The sequence below is a fragment of the Muntiacus reevesi genome, chromosome X (genome assembly GCF_963930625.1).
Source record: "Muntiacus reevesi chromosome X, mMunRee1.1, whole genome shotgun sequence".
NCBI lineage: Eukaryota > Metazoa > Chordata > Mammalia > Artiodactyla > Cervidae > Muntiacus > Muntiacus reevesi.
This window is the reverse complement of record NC_089271.1, coordinates 76559384-76578777: the sequence shown is the minus strand read 5'-3', so window position 1 is coordinate 76578777 and position 19394 is coordinate 76559384. Positions and strand designations below refer to the sequence as shown.

Here is a 19394-nt window from a genome sequence, read left to right as displayed (position 1 = left end):
TGATCACTGTTTCCTCTGCCTTTTCTAAATCCAACTTGAACATCTGGAAGTCCTCAGTTTGTGTACTGTTGAAGATTAGCTTGGAGAATTTTCAGCATTACATTGCTAACATGTGAGATGAGTGCAATTGTGTGATAGTTTGAATATTCTTTGGCATTGCCCTTCTTTGTGGTTGGAATGAAAACTGACTTTTCTAGTCCTCTGGCCACTGCTGGGTGTTCCACGTTTGCTGGCATATTGAGTACAGCACTTTCACAGCATCATCTTTTAAGCTTTGAATTAGCTTAGCTGGAATTCCATCATCTCCACTAGCTTTGTTCCTCATTTCCTAAGGCCCACTTGACTTTACATTCCAGGATGTCTGACTGTAGATGAATGATCACACCATCGTGGTTATCTGGGTCATGAAGATATTTTTTGTATAGTTCTTCTGTGTATTCTTGCCACCTCTTCTTAAGATCTTCTTTCTGCTTCTGTTAGGTCCATACCATTTCTGTCCTTTCTTGTGCCCATCTTTACATGAAATCTTCCTTTGATTTTTCTAATTTTCTTGAAGAGATCTCTAGTCTTCCCCATTCCTTTGTTATCCTCTACTTCTTTGCATTGATCACTTAAGAAGGCTTTCTTATCTCTCCTTGCTATTCTTTGGAACTCTGCATTCAGATGGGTATATCTTTCTTTTCTCCTTTCCTTTCATTTCTTTTCTGAGGTATTTGTAAGGCCTCCTCAGACAGCTGTTTTGCCTTTTTGTATTTCTTTTTCTTGGGGATGGTCTTGATCCCCACCCACTGTACAACGTTACAAACCTCCGTCCATAGTTCTTCAGGCAGTCTATTAGATCTAATCCTTTGGATCTATTGTCATTTCCACTGTATAATCGTAAGGGATATAATTTATATCATACCTGAGTCATAGTGGTTTCCCCTACTTCCTTCAATTTCAGTCTGAATTTTGCAATAAGGAGTTCATTATCTGAGCCACAGTCAGCTCCCAGTCTTGTTTTTGCAGACTGTATAGAGAGCTTCTCCATCTTTGTCTGCAAAGAATACAATCAATCTGATTTCGGTATTGACCATCTGGTGATGTCCTTGTGTAGAGTCTTCTCTTATGTTGTTGGAAGAGTGTGTTTTTTGTGACCAGTATGTTGTCTTGGCATAACTCTGTTAGCCTTTGCCATGCCTCATTTTGTACTCCAAAGTCAAATGTGCCTGTTACTCCAGGTTTCTCTTGACTTTCTTAATTTTCATTCCAGTCCCCTATGGTGAAAAGGACATTTTGCTCTGTAGGGTTTCTTGAATGATTAATACAAGTATATTTTCAGTAACTAAACAGAATTTCTTTTATTAACTTAACTACATGCTTTAGTATAATGGGTTGTTTCAATACAGCCATCCACTGCCTCCAATAAAATAAAGTTGTAACTAGGCAGATTATCATCTGTCAGGCATATTGTACAATGGGAAGTTTTATTCTGCTACTTAAATGTAATCTTTCTTCCTTGGGAAGAAACAAGCCAGCATAAAGAGCAGACAATGAAAGAGTGACCTATGTAGTAGGTGAAGAGTTGTGTATTTCATTTCATGTAAGTTGCCTATGATGGGGAAGACTAGGTTGGGGGATGGGCCCTGAAGAGACTAATTGTATCTTTCTGTAGTCCACTAGGTTTGACTTGTGATGATGTGATTTTTATGAGATCTATCATTTGGGGATGATTTGAGTATTGACCAAATGGAAAGCAGGGGCAATGTGCAATACGTCAATTATCACAATAACAATCCTTTCAACACAGTGGAAAGCTAGAACTGTAAATTTGGAGGAGCATTATAGCCATACTATTAGAGTTTGGCAACATGTCTATTTGTCATTAACATAATCATATTAATCATTAGCCAGATATATCAAAGCAATTAACTCAAGAATTATCACAAGAAACAATTTAGAGCTGTTATCATTTTCTACATGAAAAGTAAGTTGCAATCATTTAAAAGGTGCTTCCCAGGTGGTGCACTAGTAAAGAATCTGCCTGCAATTCAGGTGCTGCAAGAAACAAGTTAAATCCCTGGGTTAGAAAGATCCCCTGGAGTATAAAACAGTAATCCACTCCAGTATTCTTGCCTGGAAAATTCTATGGACAGAGGAACCTTGTAAGCTACAGTTCATGTGGCTGCAAAGAGTCAGACTTGACTAAGTGACTGAGCACAGTCATTCAAAAGATTATCTTTGTACTTTTTGAAAAGAGAAAATACAGCCACATCTAATTGTAATATCTGCCCTCACTGTAAACTTCTATAAGAGTGTTCAAAAAAAGGAAAGGAAAAGATCAAAACTTTAATATATTGAAATTATACAATAACCAAAAGTGAATTACATGGATTTTTCCAAGAATTTCCTACTTCCAAAACACAAGACAGCCTATCATATTTAATTTAAGCAATTCTGTTATGATCCTAAAGATTTATAACCTCAATTTCCAATGCCAAGTTTTTGCTTGAGAGGTAGTATAACTCAGTGTGATTGTAAAATTATGGTATTAATGGTCAAAAGACCTGGACTTTAAAATTCTGACTCCACTCAATACTATCTCTAAGATTTGGGGCAAGTCATTTAAATTCTTGAACATCCATTTTCTTCATTTGTTAATAAGTAATATTAATGTTAAGCTTACAGAATTGTTGAGGTATCAAATGAAGAAATATTTGAAAGTCATTATTTTAATTATTATATAAATTTAATGTACACAAAACTATAATTCAAGATCTGTGTATACTAAGAAGTGATTACCAACACAAGCCAACCATCAACTTACAGTTGACCACCTTCACCCATTTTGCACCCCCCCATGCCATTTCCCCTCTAGTAACAATTAATCTGTTCTCTATAACTGTAAATTTGTTTTTATTTTTTGTGTCTTTATTCAGACTCCAATACGAGTGAAATCACACAACACCAAGACATTTTGTAATTAAAATAGTACAAAAATAAATAGAATACTAAATGGAATCAAGGGAAAACCAGGAAGTATATACAAGGAAATGACCATAATAGGAAATCTAAAGACCAGAGGGAGTGGCATGATATTTGCACATATGAAAAGGAAAATCTACAAATATGAATTATTGTTCAGTCACTAAGTCATAACTGACTCTGCAACCCAATGGAGAGCAGCACACCAGTCTTCCCTGTCCTTCACAATGTCTCAGAGTTTGCTCACACTCATATCCATTGAATCGGTAATGGCATCCAACCATCTCACCCTCTATCGTGTCCTTCTCCTCTTGCCTTCAATATTCCCCAGCATCAGCGTCTTTTCCAGTGAGATGGCTCTTTGAATCAGGTGGCCAAAGTATTGGAGTTTCAGACTCAGCATCAGTCCCTCCAATGATTATCCAGGCTTGCTCTCCTTTAGGATGGACTGATTTGATCTCCTGGCAGCCCAAGGGACTCTCAAGAGTGTTCTCCAGTATCACAGATTGAAAGCATCAATTCTTCGGTACTCAACCTTCTTTAAGGTCCAACTCTCACATCTGTATATGACTACTGGAAAGACCATAGCTTTGACTATATGGACCTTTGTTGGCAAAGTAATGCCTCTGCTTTTAAATACACTGTCTAGTGTGGTCATAGTTTTTCTTCCAAGGAGCATGTGTCTTTTAATTTCATGACTGCAGTCACCATCTGCAGTGCTTTTAGAGCCCAAGAAAATAAAATCTGTCATGGTTTCAACTGTTTTCCCATCTATTTCCCATGAAGTGATGGGACTGGATGCCATGATCTTAGTTTTTTGAATGTTGAGTTTTAAGGCAGTTTTTTCACTCTGCTCTTCCACCTTCATCAAGAGGTTCTTTAGTTCCTCTTCACCTTCTGCTATAAGGGTGGTGTCATCTGCATATCTGAGGTTATTGATATTCCTCCCAGCAATCTTGATTCCAGCTTGTGCTTCATCCAGCCTGGCATTTCACATGATGTACTCTGCATATAAGTTAAATAAGCAGGGTGACAATATACAGACTTGACGTATTCCTTTTCCTATTTGGGACCAGTCTGTTGTTCCATGTCCAGTTCTAACTGTTGCTTCTTGACCTGTATACAGATTTCTCAGGAGGTAGGTAAGATGGTCTGATATTCCAATCTTTAAGAATTTTCCATATTTTGTTGTGATCTACCCAGGCAAAGGCTTTTAACATAGTCAGTGGAGCAGAAGTATATATTTTTGTAGAATTCCCTTCCAGCTTATGGCAATGTGATCTCTGGTTCCTCTGCCTTTTCTAAATCCAGCTTATGCATGTGGAATTTTCGGGTCACGTACTGTTGAGCCTAGCTTGAAGGATTTTGAGCATCGATACAACAAAGATTTTATTCAGATTTGATGGAGAGAATAAAAGGTTTACAGCATCTTTGCAAGAAATAAACAGACCTCTCTAAGTTAAAAACAAAAGGACATAGATAGAAATATGACAATTAAGAAAGGAAAAATATCACAAGTACAGACAAATATTCAGTTGTTGTTACTGTTTAGTCACTAAGTTGTGTCCAACTCTTTGCAGCCCCATGGACTGCAGCATGGGTTTTCTGGGTGGCTCAGCAGTAAAAAATCTGCCTGAGATGCAGAAGTCACAGGAGATGCAGGTTCAATCCCTGGGTTGGGAAAATCCTCTGAAGGAAGACATGACACCCCACTCCAGTATTCTTGCCTACAGAATTCCATGGATAGAGGAGCCTGGTGGGCTACAGTCCATAGGGATGCAAAGGGTCAGACACAACTGAAGCAATTTACCACACATGGTGCAGACTGCAGCATGCAGGCTCCTCTTTTTTTACTATCTCCTGGAATTTGCTCAAATTCATGTTTATTGCATCGGTGATAGTATCTAACCATCTCATCCTCTGCCGCCCCCTCCTCTTTTGTCTTCAATCTTTCCCAGCATCAGGAACATTTTCAATGAATCGACTTTTCCTATAGGGTGGCCAAAGAATTGAAGCCTCGCCTCAGCTTCAGTTCTTTCAATGAATATTCAGGGTTGACTCCTTTAAGATTGACTGGTTTGTTCTCCTTGCAGTCCAAGGGACTGTCAAGAATTTCTCCAGCACCACAATTTGAAAACATTATTTTTTTGGTGCTTACATTAGTTTATGATCCAACTCTCACACTCATACATGACAACTAAAAAAAAAAAAAAAAAAAAAAGCTTCGACTATACAGATTTTTGTTGGTAAGGTAATGTCGCTTCTTTTTAATATGTTTTCTAGATTTATCATAGCTTTCCTACCAAGGAGCAAGCATCTTTTTATTTCATGGATCCAGTGATTTTGGAACCCAAGAAAGGAAAATCAGTCACTGCTTCCACTTTTTCCCCTTCTGTTTGTGATGAACTGATGAGACTGTATGCCAAGATCTTAGTTTTTTTTAATGTTGAGTTTCAAGCCAGTTTTTTCACTCTCTTCTTTCATGCTCTTCAAGAGGCTCTTTAGTTACTCTTTACTTTCTTCCATTAGAGTCGTAGCATCTGCATATCTGAGGTGGTTTCTATTTCTACTGGAAATCTTGATCCCAGCTTGTGATTCATTCAGACTGGCATTTCGGATGAGGTACTCTGCATATAAGCTACATAAGAAGGGAGAAAATATACAGCCTATTGTACCCCTTTCTCAGTTTTGAACCAGTCAGTTGTTCTATGTCTGTTGCTTTTGGACCCACATATAGGTTACTCAGGAGACAGGTAAGTTGGTCTGTTACTCCCATCTCTTTAAGAATTTTCCAGTTTGTTGTGATCCCCAAAGTCAAAGGCTTTAGCATAGTCAATGAAGCAGAAATCAGTATATTTTTGTGGAACTCCCCTGCTTTCCCCATGAGTCAGCAAATGTTGGCAATTTGATCTCTGGTTCCTCTGCCTCTTCCTCTGACCCAACTTGAACATCTGAAAGTTCTTAGTTCATGTAATTCTGAAGCCTAGCCTGAACGATTTTGAGCATAACCTTGCTAGCATTATGAAATAAGCACAATTGTACAGTAGCTTGAACATTCTTTGGCATTGCCTTTTTGGGGGATTGGAATGTAATCTGAACTTTTCCAGTCCCGTAGCCACTGCTGAGTTTTCCAATTTGCTGACATATTGAGAGGAGTGCTTTAACAGCATCATCTTTTAGGATTTTAAATAGCTCAGCTGAATTCCATCACTACCACTAGTTTTGTAGTAATGCTTCTTAAGGTCCACTTGAGTGCACAGGCCAGGATGTCCGGCTCCAGTTGAGTAACCACACCATCATGGTTATCCAAATCATTAAGACCTTTCTGTATAGTTATTTTGCGTATTCTTGCCACCTCGTCTTAATCTTTTCTGTTTCTGCTAGGTCTTTACTGTTTCTGTCCTTTTTCATGCCCATGCTTGTATGAAATGTTCCCTTGATGTCTCAAATTTTCTTGAAGAGACCTCTAGTTTTTCCTTTTCTTGTTTCCCTCTATTTCCTTGCATTGTTCATTTAAGAAGGCCTTCTTATTTACCTTGTTAATCTCTGTAACTATGCATTCATTTGGGTATATCTTTCCCTTTCTCCCTTGCCTTTTGCTTTGCTTCTTTCCTCACCTATTAGTAAAGTCTCCTCAGATGACCACTTGCTTTCTTGCATTTCTTTTACCTTGTGATGGTTTTGGTCACTGCCTCCTGCAAAATGTTACAAACTGCTGTCCATAGTTCTTCAGGCACTCTGTCTATCCAGATCTTATCCCTTGATTCTCTTCATCACCTCTACTTATAATCATAACAGATTGATTTAGATCATACCTGAATGGCCTACTGCTTTTCCATATTTTCTTCAATTTATGCCTGAATTTTGCAATAAGGATCTCATGATCTGAACCAGTCAGCTCCAAGTCTTGTTTTTGCTGACTGTATATAGCTTCTCCATCTTTGTCTGCAAAGAGCATAATTTATCTGATTTCAATATTGACCATCTGGTGATTTCTATGTGTAGAGTCATCTCTTGTTGGAAGAGGGTGTTTACTATGACCAGTGCTTTCTCTTCACAAAACTCTATTAGATCTTGCCCTGCTTAAATTTTTTCTCCAAGGCCAAACTTGCCTGTTATTTCAGGTATCTCTTGACTTCCTACTTTTGCATTCCAATCCCCTACGTTGAAAAGGACATCTTTTTTGTTGTTAGTTCTAGAAGATCTTATAGGTCTTCATAGACCCAAGCAACTTCAGTTTCTTCTGCATCAGTTGTTGGGGCATAGACCCAGATGACTGTCACATTGAATGCTTTTTCTTGTAAATGATCCAAGATTATTCTATAGTTTTTGAGATTGCACCCTAGTACTGCATTTCAGATTAATTTGTTGATTTCCTCACAAAGTGGCTACATGGATACAAAAGAAGATTCATATATATGCTGTGTATAAGAGATTTATTTCAGATCTAAAAACACACACACTGAAAGTAAGGAAATAGAAAAAGTTATTACAGCAAATGGGAATTAAAAGAAAGCCAAGGTAGCATTACTTATATAAATCAAAATAGGCTTTAAAACAAAGATTGTAATGAGAAACAAGATGGACATTGCATAATGATCAAGGCATTGATGATACAACATTTTTTAAGTATATCTGTACCCAGCAAAGGAACATGCAATCACATAAAGCAAATATTAACAGACATAATGTGAGAAACTGAAAGTACAGTAAAAGTAGGAGCCTTTAATACCCTTACTTCATCAATAGACACATCCAGAAAGTAAATCAATAAGGAAACACTGGTCTTAAATATAGGAAGACTTGTCTTAAAAGACACATTAGACCAGATGGACTTAACAAATATATAGAGACTATTCCACCCAAAAGTACACATTTTTTTTCACATACACATGGAATATTCTCCAGGTCAGATCATGTGTTAGTCCACAAAATGTCTCATTAAATTCAACAACTCTGAAAATACATAAAGTATCTTTTCTGGCCACAATACTATAAGACTAGAAATCATCTTCAAGGACAAAAGACTACAAAAAAAATACAAATATGAGGAGGTTACACAGTATGCTACTAAACAACCATTACTGAAGGAATCAAAGAAAAAATTTTTAAAAATACCTGGAGACAAATAGAAATGATAACACAACAATACAAAAAGCATGGACAAAAGCAGAGGCAGGTAAAAGCAGTTCATAAAGGAACTATATAACAAACCAACCTAATTCAAGAAACATGAAACATATCAAATATCCCAAACTTACACCTAAAGTAACAAGAAAAGAAGAGCAAACATAACACAAAGTTAAACAAAGGAAAGAAATAATAAAGATCAGAGCAGAAATAGAGGCTAAATAAATATAAATGATCAATGAAAGTTAGAACTAAGTCTGAAAATATAAACAGAACTGATAAATTTTAGACATACTCATCAAGAAAAAAAGAGAGCTGATATCAATAAAATTATCAATGAAAGAGAAGATACAACTGACACCACAGAAATACAAAGGATAATGTTAGATTACTATAAAATTATATACAAATAAAGCAGAAAAACTATAAGAAATAAGTTCATAGGAATTTCCCAGAAATGTACAATCCCCCAAGAGTAATCCAGGAAGAAATAGAAAATACAAATAAATCAATTAAAAGTAATAAAAGAAACATCCCACCCTCGCCTTCTCCCACAGAGTCCAAAAGTCTGTTCTGTACATCTGTGTCTCTTTTTCTGTTTTGCATATAGGGTTATCATTACCATCTTTCTAATAGAATCTGACAGTAACAAAAAGCAAACAAAATTCCAGGACCAGATGTCTTCACAAGTGAATTCTAACAAACATTTAAGGAAGAATTATACCCAAACCTTCCATGTGGAAGGTTTCCCAGGTGGTTCAGATGGTAAAGAATCTGCCTGCAATGCAGGAGACTTGGGTTTGATCCCTGGGTCAGGAGGGTCTCCTGGAGGAGGAAATGGAAACCCACTCCAGTATTTTTGCCTGTAGAATCCCTTGGACAGAGGAGGCTGTCAGGTTACAGTCCATAGGTTCTCACAGAGTCGCACATGATTGAAGCTATTTATTAGTAGTAGTATACCAAAACGAGACAAAGATGTCAACAAAAGAAGAGAAAATTTTAGGTCAATATTACTGATGAACATAGACACAAAAATTATTAACAAAATATTAGCTAACCAAATCCAAGAACACATTAAAAGGATTATACACCATGATCAAATGGGATTTAACCCTGGGATGCAAGGATTCAACATACTTAAATCAATCAATGCAATACACCATATTAACAAATCAAATAATAAAAACCTATGATCAGCTCAACAGATGCAGAAGAAGCTTTTGCCAAAATTCAACACCCATTTACAATTAAAAAAAAAAAACACTCCATAAAGTGGGCATAGAGGGAACATACCTCAACAAAATAAAGGCCATATACCAAAAAAAAAAAAAAAAAAAAACCCACAGCAAATGTCATTCCCAAACAGTGAACTACTTGAAAGCATTTTCTCTAAAATTAGGAACAAGAGGATGATGTCCACTCTCACCAGTATTATTCAACATGGTTTTGGAAGTCTTAGCCATGGCAATGATAGAAGGAAAATGATTAAAACGAATCCAAATTAGAAAGGGATTAAAACGGTCACTGTTTTCAGATGACATGATATTATACAGAGAATATCCTAAACATGCTCTCAGAAAACTACTAGAGCTTATCAATGAATTTGGTAAAGTTGCAGGATACAAAATTAATATGCAAAAATCTCTTGCATTCCTATCAGAGAAGGCAATGGCAACCCACTCCAGTACTCTTTCCTGGAAAATCCCATGGACAGAGGAGCCTGGTAGGCTGCAGTCTGTGGGGTCGTTAAGTGTCGGACACAACTGAGCAACTTCACTTTCACTTTTCAACTTTTATGCATTGGATGAAATGGCAACCCACTCCAGTGTTCTTGCCTGGAGAATCCCAGGGACAGGGGAGCCTGGTGGGCTGCCAGCTATGGGGTCACACAGGGTTGGGCAAGACTGAAGTGATTTAGCAGCAGCTTGCATTCCTGTACACTAAGAATGAAAGATCAGAAAGAGAAATCAAGGAAACAACCCCACTTACTGTTACATCAAAAAAGAATAAAATAAATAAGAATAAATCTACATAATGAGGCAAAAGATCTGTAGTTGGAAAACTGTGAGATGCTAATGAAAGAAATTAAAGATGGCACTGAAATCTCTGGAGAGGTATACCATGTTTCTGGATTGGAAGGATAGATATTGTCAAAATGACTATACCACCCAAAGCAACGTACAGATTCAATGCAATCTCTATAAAATTATCAATAGCATTTTTCACAGAATTAGAACAAAATAATTGTACAATTTTTATGGAAATACAAAGGACCCTGAATAACCAAAGCAATCTTGAGATAGAAAAAAGGAGCTGGAGGATTCAGGCCCCCTGACTTCAGACTATACCACAAAGTTACAGTAATCAAGATAACATGTTACTGGCACAAAAACAGAAATATAGATCAGTGGAACAGGATAGAAAGTCCAGAGATAAACACATGCACATATGGTCACCTAATATACGGCAAAGGAAGCAAGAACATACAATGAAGAAAAGACAGTCTCTTTAATAAGTGGTGCTGGCAAAAAAGGACAACTACACGTAAAAGAATGAAGTTAGAACATTGTCTAAAACCATAAACAAAAGTAAACTTAAAATGGATTAAATTTAAATGTAAGATGAGACATATAAAACTTTTAGAGGAAAAAACACGCAGAACATTCTAACAAAATCACAGCAAGATCTTTTTTGATCCACTTCCTAGAGTAATGAAAATAAAGACAAAAATAAACAAAAAACATAACATAAGGAAGGTTTACCACTTATCCTTCTCAAACTATTCCAAAACACTGTTGAGGTAGGAATGCTTAAAATCTCATTTTATGAGACCAGCATTACAGTGATACCAAAATCTGACAAAGACATCACACAAAAAAGGAAATTACAGGCCAATACCACTTATGAACATAGATGCAAATACCCTCAACAAAATACTAGCAAACCAAATTCAACAACACAGCAAGAGGATCACATACTCTGCTCAAGTGGGATTCATCCCAGGGATACAAGGATGGGTCAATATATGCAAATCACCCAATAACATACACCATATTAACAAATTGAAAAATAAAAATCATATAATCATCTCAATCGATGCAGAAAAAGCTTTTGATATGATTCGACATCCAAATAACAAGGTCCTGTTGTATAGCAAAAGGAACCATATTCAATATCCTGTGATTAATCATAATGGAAAATAATATGCAAAGGAATGTGTGATACATAAGATAAACAGTAGAAACACACAAACATTGTAAAACCACTAAATTTCAATAAAATAATTTTTTTAAATCAATATCCATTTATGATAAGAATTATACAAAGTGAGTATAGAGGAAACATAATTTGACATAATAAAAACCTTATATGACAAGCTCACAGCTTGTCAACTGTGTCAACATCATACTCAACTGTGAAAAACTGAAAATATTTCCTCTAAAATCAGGAACAAGACAAGGATGCCCACTCTCACCACTTTTATTCAACATAGTATTGGAAGTCCTAGCCACACCAACCAGAAAAAAAAGAAGAAGAAGATGGAATTCACATTGGAAAGGAAGAAATAAAATTGTCATTGTTATTATGCATATGGCATGATACTATACATACATAGAAAATCTTAAAGACCCTAAAGGCATGATACTATACACAGAAAATTCTAAAGACACCAGCAAAGTACTACTCCAGGGAGCAAAGTACTGGAATTCATCAAATATTCAGTAAATTTGCAGGATATACAATTAATATATATATAAATCTGCTGCATTTTTAGGCACTAAAAATGAACTATCAGAAAGAGAAATTAAGAAAACAATCCCTTTTACAATCACTTCTAAAGGAATAAAATTCTATGGAATAAATCTAACTAAGAAGGAAAAGACCTGTTTACTGAAAACTATAAGGCACTGATGAACAAAACTGAAGATCACACACACACACACACACACACACACACACGAGGAAAGATATACCATGTTCATGGACTGGAAGAATTAATATTTCTAAAATGACCACACTACCCAAGACAATCTACAGATTCAATGCAGTCTCTATCAAAATACCAATGGCATTTTCATAGAAGTAGAAAAAATAATTCTACAACTTGAATTAGAACAGAAATTCTAAAATTTGTGTAGAACCACAAATGAACCCAAAGAGCTAATATAACAGTGAGGGAAAAGTGAAAAACTAGAGATATTCATGCTCCTGATTTCAAACTATGCTATGAAACTGTAGAGTAATCCAAACTGTAGGGTACTGGCACAAATACAGACACATAGATCAATGTACAGAATAGTGAGCCCAGAAATAAACTCACACACTTATGATCAATTAATCTAACAGAGACAGTATGAATATAAAATGGGGAAAAGACAACCTGTTCAAAAAATACTGTTGTGAAACTGAACAGTTACTTGCTAAATAAACTGGATTACTATCTCAAACCATGCACAAAAGTAAACTCATAATGGATTGACATCTTAAATGTAGGACCTGAAACCATAAAACTCATTGAAGAAAACAGGCAATAAGCTCCTTGACCCTGGGTTTAATAATACTTTTTGGATATATCTCTTTGGGCAAAGGAAATAAAAGCAAAAATAAACACATGGGACTACATCAAACCAAAAATTTTTTGGACAGTGAAGGGAACTATCAACAAATCATAAAGGCCACCTACTGAGTGGGAGAACATATTTTTAAAGGATATATCTGATAAGGAGTTAATAGCCGCACAAAAATAAACTGCATACAATTCCACATCAAAAGAGCAAACAATTCAATTAAATCTGTATAGACATTTTTCCAAAAGAAGACATACAGATTGCCGATAGGCATGTGAAAAGATGCTCAACATCACTAATCATCACTAATCAAATCAAAACCACAATGAAGTGCTCAATTTGGCAGCACATATACTAAAATTGGAATGATACAGAGAAGATTAGCATGGCCCTTGCCAAAGGATGACACGCAAGTTCATGAAACGGTCCATATTTTTACAATATTGTAAAGTAATTATCCTCCAATTAAAATTAGTAAATTTAATTTAAAAAATCACAATGAAGTATCAACTCACAGCTCTCAGGATGGCTATTTTGAAAAGGCAACAAATAAAAAGCATTGGCAAGGCTGTGGAGAAAGCAAATCCCCATGCACTGTTGGTGGGAATTAATTGATATGGCCATTATTGAAAAATTATGAAGTTTCCTCAAAAAATTAAAAATAGAACTACCATATGATCCAGTAATTCCACTCCTGGATATTTATACAAACAAAACAAAGCACTAATTTGAATATACATTTACACACCTATGCTCATTGCAGCATTATTTACAGTAGCGAAGATATGGAAGCACCCTAAGTTCCTATCAATAGATGAATGATTAATGAAGAAGTGTTATACATATAAAATGGAATACTACTCAGCCATAGAAAAGGATAAAAACCTGCCATTGGGAAAACACGAATGGGCCTTGAAAAGTATTCTTTTTAAAACTTAAGGTTTAGCTACATGCATACACATAGACAGACTTCCTCAATGGCCCAGTGGTAAAGAATCCACCTGCTAATGCAGGAGACATGGGTTCAATCCCTGGGTCGGGAAGATCCCCTGGAGAAGGAAATGTCAACCCACTCCAGTATTCTTGCATGAGACAGCCCATGAAGAGAGGAACCCAGAAGGCTACAGTCCCTGGGGTTGCAAAAAGAGCCAAACACAACTTGGCAACTAACCAACAACAACAATACACACTGACACACCTTAAAGATGTGGGAGTGGTTTATAAAGCACTATACATTTTTATCATCATCATCATCATCACCATAATCCTTCAAGGTTTGCTTAAATTCCAAGTTTTTCCCTCCACCTACATTGGAAATAAGCAATAGGTTTTGCTCTATGAGTCTTCAAGGCAGTACAAAAATTGGTAGGAGTCTAAAAAAGTGGGTGGGGACACTTTTTAGGTTATGATGTTTATACAGAGGATAAAAATATATTAAAGATAATAAAATAAAAGATAAAATGAAAGATATTAAAATAAAAATATTTGGAAAGTCATATTTAACTAAAATAATGGATGAAGTTCCTGTTATTAAACTGATAAAATTAACCTTTTGGTTAGTAGAGAAACCATAATTGTATGAAGTCTAAGCTAACTATTAGAAAATATTAGTCATTTAACTCTGGCTCCTATCAGGCCAATGATTCTTCCTGGGCACATGAGAAATAAAGATAATAGTTACTACCATTTTTCACATAAAAGCGGTTACCATTTGTGTGACATGGAGAATGCTTGACAATATTAATCATTGAAAAAGTCAAAGATAGTCATAGGAAAAAAATGTTTTAAGTTAACCATTGAAAAGGTTGGTTTGTTTCTTTCTAGATCGATTTCTCCTGTGTTACACTCACAGAGAAAAGGCTTAGGACCACTCTGTCCTACTTATAACCACTTCTTAGCAATCAAACTGAGTAATTATATAAAACATGACTTGTAAAGGGAAGCTGATTCCAATCATGCTATCAGGTTAACTGGCATTATATCATGTCATAAAATTGATATATCACTATGAAGATTTGGCAGGATTCTACTTATAGCTCAGCCAATCCTGAGTTGATTGTTGAAGCTACTATTACTGGATTGGATATTCATGGGCTCAGTTTCCCAGGAACATGGATGGCAGCTGAAATCCCTAAAAATATTTTATCACAATAGAACTCAAAGAAAAAAGAAAACAGTTGAAGAATCTTCTACCTTTTAAGAAATGAACACTTAGAAATTTCATTTGAAGCTCTTTATTACTTCCTTGTAAGGTGTCAGTTTAAATCTCTCTCAGGCCAAATTCCGCATCTGTCTGTCTGAACCAGTTCATAAGCCAAGGAAAGGGGAGTAGTCATCTTTTGGGAAGTTCAAAGGCACATATGACAAATCCATCCTTTGAATATGATTCAGGGATATTAACACTTTTGCAGTTTTGCCGAGAAAGATGGGGATAAAAGTCCTTCCTTTTCCCCTCTATAACAAAAAACATTTTTTAAAAAATACTAGGTAATAGAATTAGTATATGCTAATGACCTATCAGGGAATTAAGATACAGATTGTACAATAAAAATAGAGACAGAGACATGAAATGAGACTATCAGCAGTGCAATATATGAAGGCAAAATACAATTAAATTTCATCATCAACCTCAGTAAAAGGTTGGATGAAATTTGAGAAAATTTTAATGTGTTGTGATGTTTTTTCATATTGTTTGGTCCATAATGGATGTTCAAGAAATATTATATGTTAAATGAAAACCATAAATACATATATATCTTTATCTAAAGATAGATATTAATCAATAGATAGATATTAATAGATACTATATCTCTGGGTCTATAGTTATATAGATATTCTCTAAATGAAATACCAGAAAACATTGTCAAGAATACCTCCTAAGGATCCTATCTCAGTGAAAAAAGTATTATCATCAGTAATTAGTATGTTAATTATTTTGTATAGAAATAAATTATTTAAAGCAATTTTTAGATACCTAAGTACATTTAAATTTCCCAAGTATTTTAGTATGGAATATGGAATGCAGAATGTTCTCAGTCGTGTCCAACTCCTTGCAACCCCCATGGACTGTAGCCCAACAGGATCCTCTGTCCATGGAATTTTCCAGGCAAGAATACTGGAGCATATTGCTATTTTCTTACTCCAGGGAATCTTCCTGACCCAAGGATAGAGCCTGCATTTCTTACGTCTCCTGCATTGGCGGGTGGATCGAATCCTTTATCACTAGAGTCACGCAGAAAGCCAAGTATTTTAGTAACTCAATACCAATATATACAAACACATTTTATTTATACTTTTAATTGGCTAAATAAGATACATTTATTAATATCAGAGACTTTAGCATAGCGACTCTGAATTATCTCAAAATTTTAATTAGTGGGATTGAATGAACTGGTTTCTATTATATAGGGGAAATATGACCAAGAGGAAAATAAACACATTTGAAATTAAAAGAAAACAAATCAAAAAGGAATAAAGTCATATAAAATAGAAATTTTAAAAATTACCCATATGCTAAGCAGATAAAACAACATGGCATACCTGACATTATTCAATATTATTCTGCATTCTTAAGAATTTACATGTCAAGCTATATGAATAGAGAACTCTTCTTAAATCTAAGCATGATGACTTAACCATTTGTGAACCTTTTCACTTGCATGTTTTTGCTTGCAACTGTTGGGAAGGAACAATTTAAAAGCAAAATAATATACAAAAAACATCACTATATTTAAAAAGAAACATTGGGATCACTGCATTTTGTTACCCTTAGACCCCATTTTCAACTTACAAATGCAAATAAACAATATAAACAAAAGGAAAACAAGTTTCATTTACTTAGGCAGGGTTCAAAATAGGTTCTCCAGACATATAACATTGAAACAGAAGGTAGCAGCACACTCACCAATAATTAGTCAGTTATATGCAAAATTATACACAGCTGTAAAATATTATCTCTCTTTACAAAAAATGTTGAGACTTAAGGACCTGAAACCTTATTGGAAATCATTTTAATAATCATTTGAGAAAAAAGATAATTCTCAACCCATAACACACCATATTAATATCAACTGAATTCTTCAAAAGTATATTTAAATAAATTAATGAAAATTAAGCTTGCAATGAATAGTAAGTATAATATCAAATATGATATTTGCTGATAGCTAAATTGAGAACTGATTTTATCTCAATTATCTTTGCTAATGGAGGGGTGAAATGGTGTGTCTAATGCAAAATAATGTATAATCCCAGAATTCTCTCTATTTGGTTCATAGAGCTTTTTTTTTTCTTATATGCTTATAGTTGAGTAGGATGTCCTTAAGCATGTAAAATAAACTAATGTATTCTAAGAAAATAAATTACTACAGAGTTGTGCAGACTCCTCTTCCTCCCCCTATTTAATGATTTTCTACTGTCTGCCATTTAGACAGAAGTATTCATGCCTTTTCCTACTTAATCCTTTATCTATCTCTATCATCTCTTTCTAGGTACAAGCAAAGGGTTTTGAATTGAGGAGTCTTTTTCTCCCCAGAGTTTCTCACTGTGGTAAATTCAAGTTGTAGGAAGGAAGGTCAAGGTTTTAACCCAAGGAAGGAGCCTCCATTATCTTGGAGGAGTTGAAGCATACATGCCAAGTAAATTAGGAGCAGATTAATACCTCAAACTAGATTTTAACATGCACTATAAGACATCATGATGAGGAGATAAAAGTATTGGCCCTGGACTTTAAAAGACCTGAGTTTGAAACCCAGTTTTGTCACTCAATTGCTTTGAAATCTTAAGCAATTAATGTAAATACACTGAGCCATGTATTATTTACTTGAAAAATGAAGACAGTATTCATAAACCTACTATGAAGATTAAATGAAGTACATATAAAGCACCCATGTATGGTGCATAATAGAAACTTAATATATATTACAGGTTTTTCTCAACAAATAAGGTACCAAAGTTTACATGAGTACATTACTTTCAAGGCAATTATAAAATCCTTTGTTTTCTTTCATCTACACAGGACACATCTTTGATCAGGACATAGATCTAATTACTTATATGGTTCTAGTCAAGGCTATGATTTTTCCAGTAGTCATGTATGGATGTGAAAGTTGGACTACAAAGAAAGCTGAGTGCCAAAGAATTGATGCTTTTGAACTGTGGTGTTGGAGAAGGCTCTTGAGAGTCCCTTGGACTGCAAGAAGATCCAACCAATCCATCCTTAAGGAGATCAGTCCTGGGTGTTCATTGGAAGGACTGATGCTGAAGCTGAAACTTTGGCCACCTCATGTGAAGAGTTGACTCATTGGAAAAGACCCCAATGCTGGAAAGGATTGGGGGCAGGAGGAGAAGGGGACAACAGAGGATGAGATGGCTGGATGGCATCACCAACTCAATGGACACGGGTTTGGGTAGACTCCGGGAGTTGGTGATAGACAGGGAGGCCTGGTGTGCTGCAATTCATGGGGTTGCAAAGAATCAGACATGACTGAGCAACTGAACTGAACTGATTTCAGGCTCTGTCAATGTGCTTTAAAAATCAGAAGGCGACGGTGGGATGTTTCGAGAGAACAGCATCGAAACATGTATAATATCTATGGTGAAACAAATCACCAGCCCAGGTTGGATGCACGAGACAAGTGCTCGGGCCTGGTGCACTGGGAAGACCCAGAGCGATCGGGTAGAGAGGGAGGTGGGAGGGGGGATTGGGATGGGGAATACATGTAAATCCATGACTGATTCATGTCAATGTATGACAAAAACCACTACAATATTTTAAAGTAATTAGCCTCCAACTAATAAAAATAAATGAAAAAAAAAATCAGAGACATAACTTTGCCAACAAAGGTCCATTAGTCAAAGTTATGTTTTTTTCCAATAGTCATGTATGGATGTGAAAGTTGGACTATAAAGAAAGCTGAGCACTGAAGAATTGATTATTTTAAACTGTGGTGTTGGAGAAGACTCTTGAGAGTTCCTTGGACTGCAAGGAGATCAAACCAATCAATCCTAAAGGAAATCAGTCCTGAATATTCATTGGAAGGAATGATGCTGAAGCTGAAACTCCAATACTTTGGCCACCTGATGCAAAGAACTGACTCATTGGAAAAGACCCTGATGCTGGGCAAGATTGAAGGCGGAAGGAGAAGGGGACAACAGAGGACGAGATGGTTGGGTGGCATCACCGACTCAATGGACATGAGTTTGAGTAAACTCTCGGAGTTGGTGATGGACAGGGAAGCCTGACATGCTGCAGTTCATGGGGTCGCAAAGAGTCAGACACAAATGATCGACTGAACTAAACTGAACTGAATGTGTTTTAAGTCAAGAAATAGATTTATTAAGCATCCATGATAATATATTTCAGGGGATAATATGTTATCCCCTCTATATTCATTTATATGTGAAGGTCTGCTTTCTTCTTGTATCAGAATTTGCTTACAAATATTTAAAGTCTAAAAAATTATTATCTAATCCCCAAAGCCTAAGTCTCTTCCTAAATTCTCTATCTTAGCTAATGACATTATCATCCAACTTATAACATGATTCATCCTAGACTTCATCTTCTCACTCTCTATTTTCATCAAGTATCAAGTGTGAATAATTCTAATTATGAAGCAGCTCTGAATCTCTTTTTTAATCTATTGAATTTTCCTTAGTTCAGGTCCTCGGTATTTCTCCCTTCATTGCTACTTTCCCTCAACAGCAATTTTTTTTAGTGCATTTACTCATTTACTT

General features: G+C 35.7%; 1 protein-coding gene and 1 non-coding gene across 2 annotated transcripts in view; one reads left to right on the top strand and one right to left on the bottom strand.

The window, feature by feature from the left end:
• The window catches only part of DACH2 (dachshund family transcription factor 2), a 791610-nt gene that overhangs the window by 471424 nt on the left and 300792 nt on the right, over window positions 1–19394 (bottom strand). The window lies entirely within an intron of this gene.
• LOC136154867 (U6 spliceosomal RNA) lies at window positions 12993–13099 on the top strand. The gene has a single exon (XR_010660573.1). It is a non-coding gene; the product is annotated as a U6 spliceosomal RNA (small nuclear RNA).